At 45.5% G+C, this 10,572-nt stretch overlaps 1 long non-coding RNA gene across 1 annotated transcript; it reads left to right on the top strand.

The window, feature by feature from the left end:
- Positions 1–3,983: 3,983 nt before the first annotated feature.
- Positions 3,984–4,415, top strand: LOC133973150 (uncharacterized). The gene is made up of 3 exons (XR_009924536.1): positions 3,984–4,119; positions 4,202–4,288; positions 4,375–4,415. It is a non-coding gene; the product is annotated as an uncharacterized LOC133973150 (long non-coding RNA).
- The last annotated feature ends 6,157 nt before the right edge of the window (positions 4,416–10,572 follow it).

The following is a 10,572-nucleotide window of genomic DNA, read 5'->3' as shown; positions in this document are numbered from 1 at the left end:
AGGATCTTGGATGCATGTCAGGTGCTTCTGTTGCGTGTCCCATTCTTCATGCTGTCAGGGTTGATGAGTCGCAAGCCTGTGGTGTTGGTCAGTTCCCACATGGACTCCAGCGAATCACCAATCAGCCTCCGTGTTTCCTCAACCCCCCGAGTTTTCCGCTTGCAATGTCTGGCCAGTTCACTGGAGCTGATGTTGGCCAGGACTTGATCCTCTGTAGGAGCATGACCTGCATGCTGTTTCTGCAGCTCGGACTTCTTTGCCTCTTTGAGGCGACGAAAATCCTCCTGGTCCCACTCAAAAATGCAGTGGGACATCTTTGAGCAGAAAGTGCCATAGATAGGGTGGTGTTCCGTTGTGAGTCCACGTGTAAATCTCCTCATGAAGTGGAAAATGTCCAGTCTCACAATGGTTTTCCACGGTCGCAGCCATGAAAGAACCGGGGAGGTACCTGTGCAAATGAAAGATCACGGCCAAAAGTTATGCATAATGTTATAATTACAATTATCAATATATGACTCTCTCCAAAGTATGATCTGACAAATATGACCTAATACAAGTAGCACTTGGGGGGTATGCTAAATAATTGTTCAAGTTTTTAAGTTGTTTGCGCCTGTAAGAAATAAAAAACAACTACATAAACATTATGACGGTCACACACCTGTCCCACTGCAGCAATCTCTGTCAACATAAATGATTTCTGGCTCTGGCTCTCCGGCATCCTTGTAGCGTTTCACGATCCCCTGGCACAACTCATCCAGTCCAGCTCCCTCACAAGTGGTGAGCACACAGTTGAGCAGCTGCCCACATTCGTTGGTGACATTCGTCATCCAGGTAGCCGAGTCTGCAATGTCACCAGCAAGCTTCTTTGTGATCTATTAAATACAGACATAAAATTAGGATTAAGAGAAAAATAAATAAATTGCATGACAACATAATCAAGTGTAATCATGACCGTCATTTTTCAGAGGTTTGCCTGCACCTTTTTTGTGGAGTCGAGCTTTAGGATCCTGCCGTATGTCGATGTTATGACACCCTTCATCTCATCCAGATGACCATTGGCATGGACCCTCTCAAACCACTGTGCAAGGGGTAGGGTGCGATAGGTTGGTGGCTGCTCATAGGCTACTGGGTCAATGCAGTCCTCCTGCTGTGAAGCGTACAGTCCGACAGGTACTCAACTGTGCGCCTTCCCCACTCCTCACTGTGAACTTCCTCCAGGGCTTGCTGCAGGTAACTGGAGCTGTTTCCTACTGTTCTTGGTTTGAGGAAGGTAACACACTTCCTGTCCAGGGCGTGCTGTGTGGTGAGAACAGCAGGGAACTTGTTTCGGTGGGCAGGATCCAACTGATTTAGCACATCAGTGCTCCAAGGGCAGACAGGGATTTTGCACTTACTGCACCGAGGATAGTCTCCGCCGATCAAGTAATACCTGGAGTCAAGGTCAATTACTTCCCGGGCTTTTGGGTAAATCCCAGAGTGGTGCATCTTGCTGTTGCACTGCACACTTTTAATTGGAATACTCCACATCCGCATCGGTGCCCACAGAAACATCCGCTGCCTGAAGTAGGCCATGGGGTCAGGTCGTACATTTGTCGGCTTTGGTGGATCAGGTGGAAGGAACCAGTTCTTAGAAGCCTCTTGCCGCAGACACCCTGTGGCCTTGTAAAGACACTGGGCAATCCACTCCTGATCGGCTGGGTTGATGACCCGCAAGAACTGTTTGGGGAGAAAACTCACCCAATTCACCACTGGCGGCCTCAGGTTGACAACGTCAGGAGATGTAGCAGGAAAAGAAGGTGGTGGTGTAGGAGGATGTTGTTGATGGGATGGAGGAGGTTGTTGTTGTTGTTGTGGAGGAGGAAGTTGCAGCTGTGGTGGAGGAGGTCGCTGTTGTTGTAGTTGTGGTGGAGGAGGAAGTTTCAGCTGGGGCAGAGGAGGTCGCTGTTGTGAAAACACAGAGTTTCTCTGGTCACATCTGCTCAGAGATCAGCGGCTTCATGATCAGAGCAGAGGCTGCAGGTGGTTTGTACCGAGCTGGAGTTTCTGTTTCCTCCTCCTCCTCTCGGCTCGCTCATTGTGCTCAGTACAACACGAGACGTGGCGCTCACAGTCAGGACTACTGACACCTAAATCATCCCAATAAAAAATAACCTTAACTAACCCTCTGAACTTGAACTAGTTCATTTTAAGTGTGAACTGGCTCAACGCTGCAAACAGCTACTGGACACCAGTCAGCATTGAGAGGCAGAAGTAGGGCTGGATCATTACACTCTTGTGACCAATCCTGCATGAGACTGCGGATAGGCCCGCCTTTCTCATTAGCATAAGGACACTGCAAATGAAAAGGAAATGTATCAGAGAATAAATAAATGTGCAAATATTTTTAAGACATTTCTTTTGGTATTAACATATTTATTTATTTCCTTTTTTATTTATTTATTTATTTATACATTTATTTATTTTTACTTAAGTCATTTATGGTCCTCCATACAGGTCGGACCTGTTAGGATTTGTTAGGAACTTGTTAGGACTCCAGTAGCAGCCTGTTGCTGGAGGGTACGGCCACAACAACCTGACAAATATTGTTGTTTCAATAACTTTCACCATAATGTAGCAACCAGAGTTTGAGATTGTAAATGAAAGTTTTGGGCTTAATATAACTGCGATGGCTGGGAATCGAACCCAGGTCAACTGCTTGGAAGGCAGCTATGCTCACCACTATACCACCATTCAGCCAATGACAATGGGCGTCTTCACCGAGCGGCGCATCCACCGGTGCCCTCCCCCCACCTTCCACCGCTTGACTTTTTATTTGACACCTTCTGAACTCCGACACTGTGAGGATTTACACTCGAAAGGTAAGATGTCGCCACTGCCTTTTCACTTAGTCAGACTGCTTGTAAGCTTATTTATTACACCGAGAAACGGCTATTACACTGTGTATAACCCGCCGTTCATTCATTCATTCATTCGCTGTTGATATCGTTATAGTCATTTCACTTAGTCAGACTGCTAACTTGTTAGCTCATTTACACGACAAAGGGGTATGACGCTGGGTTTAACAATCGCGCTTGTAAAAGCACAGTTCAAACTTTCCGCTTTTCATACCCCACTGTACGCTATAGGAAATCTGTATGAGCGGCACATTTGGCGCTTTTCATACCACTGTACATTATTATAATCTTTATGAGAGTAGTGTATAACATCATTATAATGTAACACAAGGTTACACTTTGCATGCAGATCAAGTAATAATAACGTTGTATAAACATGTATGTATCCACACTGTAATACAAGCAGTAATGGAATACTACTATATTATACAATGAGCTGAAATGTGTTACAATTTGCTGTAGAGTATGCTGATTCTTTAGTTTTTCTCTCACATGCATATAGGGGAGAGCAGGGTAATGTGAGACATTTAATATATCAGTAAAATTCACACATTTCCCATTAATTCAGGATGTTTCCTAGCAATGGACATGATCAGAATGTCTTCAGGACAAAGGGCAGTGAAAATATGATTGCTTTTTAATAAGTGGTCTTGTGTCTCACTTTACCCCAGCTTAGGGGTAAAGTGAGACAGACCAGAGAAATCAAGGGGGTAAAGTGATCCACTTACTTTTTCCACTTTAAAACTACCATAACAACACATGTAATAGTTAAAATCCTGGCAGCTAGATTGACAACCACACATTCCAAAACTTATATCAGACTAGTAACAGAATCATGGGGATTGCTCAATTAAGCACATTTATGATTATTATGATTTGATCTCTTGCACACCCTAGCTTTCCTGCACATTGTTGCTCTCTACAATTGGCAGGGACAGGGATATTGTTTTCTCTGCGCATTCAAATGCCAGTTCACAGCACTTAACTGGAGCAAGGCTGGTAATGTGAGACATTACCCGATGTCTCACATTACCCCGCTCTCCCCTACTTGTATCAACTGAATGTGTCTATTCTTGTCAGATGGCTTCCAAAAAAACACAGAGCTATGGGTGATGAGGAGTGGATGTCCCGTCTGCGAAGGTTTGCTGCTGTCGGGGTCTGGCCTGCTGATGCAGGAAACCGGCCGGCACCACGCCAGAAAAAGTGGCACGATCTGTTTCTGAAGGTAAACTTGGAGGAAGTGATATGTGTACAATCATTGCATTTAAAGCAAAGTAATAATAATACAAATCAATATCATTATACAGATTGAGAAATGCCCAATGCAGCTCAGGGGTCAAAGGTCGCTGTTTGGAGGGACACAGACATGTAACTGTGGCTTCCATATAAAGAAGGTATCAGAGGTCCTACATAATATTACGCTGTCTTGGTGTTGTATTACATATTATTGAACTTCATTTTCATTTCCTGGAACCTGTAGCCATCAGTCTCTGTGTCCTCTTCGGTGACACCACACCCAGGACCCTCGTCTGGATCCCCCTCCATCACACCTGGGCAACCACCACGCAAGCCCATTTTGACTTTGGCCTCAGTATGTATTGAGGGTGTATTTATATTTAGCATATGTTTATATTTTAAACGGCTACACATAAGGTTACTTTTTCTTCTCGTCAGTTCACAAAACCACGGTTCGGTGGATCGCATGGTGCCCATGCAAAGCCAAACTTGGCTTCAGCTGGGCAGCGTGGAATCAAGGTAATATAAGGACAACATCTTAGTAAACATAGTATCCTTTTATTTTGTTACAGATATGAAGAAATGGTCTGGTCTTCTAATATCCGTGTTGTTAAAACTAATTATGACACAATACTTTATTTATTTTTGTGTAAACTGTCCTCTTCCTCAATTAGACCACAACTGACACCCCGTCACCTGGCCACAGTCCCAGGCACTATATTCAGACTGTCTCTCCTCTGTCTCTTCCACCCTCTACCGTGTCGACAACCACCTCAGCTTCCTGTGTCACATCGGCTGCTACTGGAGCTGTGAGACAAACTCCTCATTTAAGTTGTTTTCCTCACAACGATATTTTATTAAACTTGAAACAAGTCTCCTTCATGAGTAGCTTATGAACATACCTTTTGTGATTTATTAATTAGAGAGTGTCAACTGCCATATCCTTGGAAACCTCCTCTGCTCCTCCGGCCCCTGTGGACTCTGTGTCCTATGCCTGTGTTTCCTCTGCTGCAACCTCTGTGGCTGGTCCCTCAGCACATCCTACCCCTGATGCTGAGCCATTGGCGGCGCATATGATGTCTGCTGCTGCTGTTGCTGCTTCACAGCCTGGCTGGCTGCCTGCAAAGCTGAGGACAACTATACCACCTCAGGACCAGAAATGGATAGCAGCAGCTCTGCGGAAGAACAAACGTTTGCGCTCTGACCTGATGCTGTGGTATAATCCACCATTACCAGCCATCATTTATCACCAGGTCCCCGCTCCAGAGCGCTTTTTTACCCACCGGCTTCTCGTATGGATGCTGTACCACCTGTGGAAGGTGAGGCTGAACTTTTATTACTACCTTATGATTACTGAGACACTGTGGTGCAACGCATGCAAGATCGCCTACATTTCCAGCAGCAAAACAATATTGGACCAGCTGGATATGCCGACCAGGATGGAGTTCACACCGATCCTGACTCAAAGGTTATTATACTGAGATTACTTTGCTTATGCAACGTCTTTGTTTGTCATTCAATCACACTTCAAAGTTGCTGCTTTTATATTTGTCTCCCTTTTCCCCTTTTTTCTTTATAGATATGCTTGTGACATAAGGGTCATTGTCTCTCTGAGGGATAGGACCCAGGGTAACAGCCCCTCCCGATTGGTCAGGCAGCTGAGGGAGAACCAAGGTCGGGAGTGGATTCGATATCTCATCCGGTACTGTTCTAAATGCATACACTTTGCAGACAGGCAATCCCTGCTCCCTGTCTTGTTCCAGGAGGTGCCAGAGCCGTCAGTTATCCCCTCTCACAGGTGGATGCTAACTGTGCATGGCAGAGACATTTTGAACAGGCTGGACCACATCAAAGCGAGCATTACTTGCACTTTTGGAAGTGTCCTAAAAATGGACTCCACCAAAAAGGTAAATATTTTGGACTGTAAACAATGTAATATTCTACATTATAACCTCACTTTGTCGAAATTATAACATTAGTAGTAAAGACGTGAAATATAACTATGCTTTGTTCAATAAAAGAAACCTAATTAAATTATAATAGCATCACACATATACAAGATATTTTATTACACACTGTCCTTTATTTGCATCACAGATCACCAAGAAGCTGTCTCGCTTTGCTAAGGGGACTGCCTTGTGGCTAACATCTGTTAGCAATGAGGTGGGCCAAATCCTTATCAGTGTCCTGACTGCTCAGGAGGGTCCAGCTCTGGACAACATGGCAGCTGGTCTCATCCACAGATACAGCACTGCTGGTGTGGCCCCTCCAAAGCTACTGTACGTTGACACTGAATGTTGTCGGGAGGGCTTGGTACAGACCAAATTAAAACAGCGATTTGGAGGGTGGCCAGACCTCATTGTGAGGCTGGACATTTACCACTTTATGAGGCGGCTGGCATCTGGCTGTACGAAGGATGCTCATCCCCTCTACCCCACCTTCATGGCCAAATTGTCCAGCTGCATCTTTGAGTGGGACAGCAGAGACGTTGCATTGCTGCGGCGAGCCAAGCGTGCCGAGCTGGTACAGGAAGGTGTACCGGGCATTACCGACCGAATGGTAGACCTCCACATCACCAAGGCCGAACTGTCCAAGCACTGCAGAAGGCAGACAAGGGGAGAGCAGACGACAATCACCTTGCTTGAAAGCCTGCTCGATGAGCTGATGGGGCCGAAGGGCAGCGACAATCTTGGTGTCCCTCTGCTGGACATGGAGAGGATGAAGCACATCTGGCGTGTCCAGAGGAAGCATGTAAAGTGCATTCAGGATGTACCGGGTGTGCTTCTCTATACCCAGACGGGCACCACCACCAAAGAGGGCATTGTTCTGCCTAACTACAGGTGTGCTCGAGGGTCCACATCCCTTGAGTCCTTCCACTTACATGTGAACAGGTACATTCCAGGTCTGTATGAGTCCCTATACATTGATGAGATTAAATATATAGGGTTCAACGTTTTATTATTATTATGATTAGTATTAATACTGCTAACCTGTTCAGTATTAACACTGACAAAACTCTCCTTAACATTATTTGTCACATTGTCTCTCTCTTAAGGGACGAGTGCAAACAGCCTTAACTTCCAGCTGTACCTCCTGGAAGGACTTAATCGATGGAACCAGGACCGTCAAACTGCATCCCTGGCAGCCAATCCTTCCAGCCTGCTCAGTTACTCAGGGGACCTTGTTCACTGTGCCAACACCATGTGTCTCAAGGTGCTTGGAAGGAAAGCTGTGCCCTCTTTTCAGCCCCCTGCTGTTTACACTGGTGAGTTTAACCTTTCCACAAGGATGAGGTGATATTTCATATCCATGAAATATAATAACCTCTTAAGTTAAATTTCTGAAAGCTAATTTTCCTCTTCCTATTCTTTTGTCTGTCCCAGGGGAGCTAATAGGTATTGATTACCTCTTCCGTCAGACTGGAAGGCCCCTGCAGGATATACAGCCTGACTCAGAGGAGACCGAGCAGATGCTGGAGGATGTCTGCACTGAGGAACAGGAAGATGAGGGCTTTGAGGATGCTGTCTATGACCCAACCGTTGAGCGGCTGGACCTGTCCTCAGATCCGTCACCTACCAGCTCTTCAACTCCCTCTTCTCTCCACTCTACTGCTTCTCCTCCAAGGCCTGGATGTAGCTCCACTGCAGCAGCATCTGAGCATCATCTGGTAATATTCTCATCACATTTCTTTCACCGTACAATGTCTGTAGATAATTGTGGCTGTGTTGTGATTACACTTACAGTAATATATGTAGCAGTGCTTTCAAGCAACCAACAAAAATAACATGCAATACATACAAATCTGGAGAATGAACAAATTTATAAAAGCATAACACACTCTACTTAAATTACATTTTATTTCTAGATTGAGTATGAGGACACAGACATGCCCCCTGTCCCATCCGCCCCTCCTGCTGGTTCTCTTCTTTTAAGTTCCACCAGCCTTTCTGCGACTACTTCTCCTGCTGCAAGAAATACTTCTGTAGCGCGACGGGTGAGTGTTTCTTTGGTACGATTAACCACAGAACCATTCATACTTGTGGTATGCTATGGATTTTTATTTCTATTCAATTTCCCTTTTTTTCCCAGGCTTTGGATTTTCTGCCCAGGGAGTTGCCTGGCCCATCAGCCGTCACCGCCAGCTCAGCCTCCATGCTTCCTCTTCCCACCACCCTCTCGACCACTGTCCCTACAGCCACAGTTTCCTCTGCATCACAGCACACCACCACAGCAGCACCTCACAACATCTGGTGAGTCTTTTGCTGAAGAATATCACTGAGACAGTAATGTTCCTTTTCTGTATTTGCTACTATGTATTTTTTTTTGTGCTCATTTTGATGTACTCTTATTTTTACCAGGCAGTGGATGAGCGTTGTATTCCTGGAATGGACCTCGTGGATTGCCTGGCTAACTACTTGGTGGGGCTAAGACTTGAAACTGGCCTAACCCTCACCAACCTGCAGGCCAGTACAATTATAGCCCTGTGGCAGAACCTCCTGCCATATGATCGCCAGCGGGTGGAGTATGCTGCACGGCACAAGAGTCGCCTGATAACAGGACGCTTCAGGTGCTCCAAACAGAGGGCTGAATTCACACCAGGTGTGGAGAGCACGACAAGCTGTGTCTTAGGGTCAACAGGATCCCCTGCACAGTGGCCAGACTGTTGTCGCCTGGTAGAGTCCATCTTTATCAAACTGTGCTGCCTCTATAAGAGCTCTAAAAAACAGGGCTCTCAGGTTCTGACAAGATGGACTCTCATCATGAACGATTATATAAAAATCAGGGAGCTGGTCCTGGGTAATGGTGTGCTGATGCAGGCTACTACACTGCAATTGTTTGAGGTCAATCAAACAACCCTCATTCAGTGGCACAACAAGCGCCTGAAGAGGCAGGATTGTAGTATTCTGCTGCAAGGGGTTAATTTGCCTCCCGCTATCCCCATTGCTCCGGTGCCTCTGCCACCTATGCAGTCACGCCCCACTGCTGCACCCCCACATCCTGGCCCCTACCATCAATACCACTTGCCAGAGAGTACAGTAGGAAAGGCAGTGGACAAGAGGAAATCTGTTCGTCCAGCCCCACCAGTCTACTTGCCTCCAGCTATTCATGTTGCTCCTGTGCCTCTCCCACCAGTGCAGTCACGCCCCACTGCTGCACCCCCACAGCTTGGCCCCCAGCATCGATTCCACTTGCCACACACTTCAGCAAGAAAGGCAGCGGACAAGAGAACGTCTGCTCTTCCAGCCGAACACCCTCATCCTCCAAAGGCTGTCTGCCCAGGATTGCCTTCTCTTGTCACACAGCAGACACATCCGCATATCTCTGCCCCTATGCCTGTTGTACCCCCACCCATCCCACCCTGTGGTTCATTCGTTTTTTTGCCCCCACAAGTCCCTGCACTGAGGTTGCTTGCTCCCGCTGGCCCCCTCCCGCCCCCATCTCCTGCCCGAAGAAAGTACATTCGGACAACAGAAACAATAAAATGCGGTCAGTGTCATCAGCCCCGGGTTCAGGAAAATGGCCATCGCCAATATTATGGCTCTGTATACTGTCCTGTTACAACTGGCATGCCACATGACCAGTGGCTGGAGGACATGCGGAGGAAGAGGGAGGCAAAGAAATTATGCCATTCTGTAAATAGTGTAAATAATGTATGTATATAGTTTTAAAAAACAGTGTTATTGCGACAGTCCAGTATTTTTTATCCTCTATTGCTTATTGGTTTTCTTTTTTTTGTATGTTTATTAGCCAATACATGAGGATCTCTTTCATTCTTTGTATTTTCATTGTGTTTTTATTACCTCCAACAAAGACGTCATTTTTCACTCTTGTCTGTATCTTGGTCCATTTATTTCATTCATTCAATCGTTGTTACTGTTGTTTGTGGTTCTCTTTATAAAGATATCCTGTATTTTTTTAATAAATGTATATACTTTTTCTACAAAACTATCTTGTTTATTTTTCCCAATGCACTATGCAAGCATTATAAATATTAGCAGCACTACAAGCAGTACAAACCCACTGTTTGAACATTTCACCAATATAAAGTAACTAAGTGACATTTAAGAGATTCATAACAATAGGTAACAGTTTGGGTAAATAGACACATGCTGCTGCCGGGAATCGAACCAGGTACCCTTGGATCCACAGCTGCTTATGCCATACTCAAACAAAGTCTAATTTTGGTCATATTACTCTAATTAATACAATTACCTACCCATCCTACAACATCTGAAAGGCAAAAGGTTCAGTTCCCTGTTCTTTCCATTTCCTCACTTTTTCCTCTCTCTTTTCTTCCCCTCTTCCCCTCCTTTTCTTTTCTTCCCCCACCTAAACAGACTATTGTTCCCCAGCTTTAGCGGATCGCCATAACCACTCGGCCACAACAACCTGATAAATATTGTTGTTTCAATAACTTTCAAGATAATGTAGCAACCAGAGT

The sequence above is a fragment of the Platichthys flesus genome, chromosome 18 (assembly GCF_949316205.1).
Source record: "Platichthys flesus chromosome 18, fPlaFle2.1, whole genome shotgun sequence".
Lineage (NCBI taxonomy): Eukaryota > Metazoa > Chordata > Actinopteri > Pleuronectiformes > Pleuronectidae > Platichthys > Platichthys flesus.
Note: the sequence above shows the minus strand (reverse complement) of the source record. Positions and strands in the feature narration are given on the sequence as shown.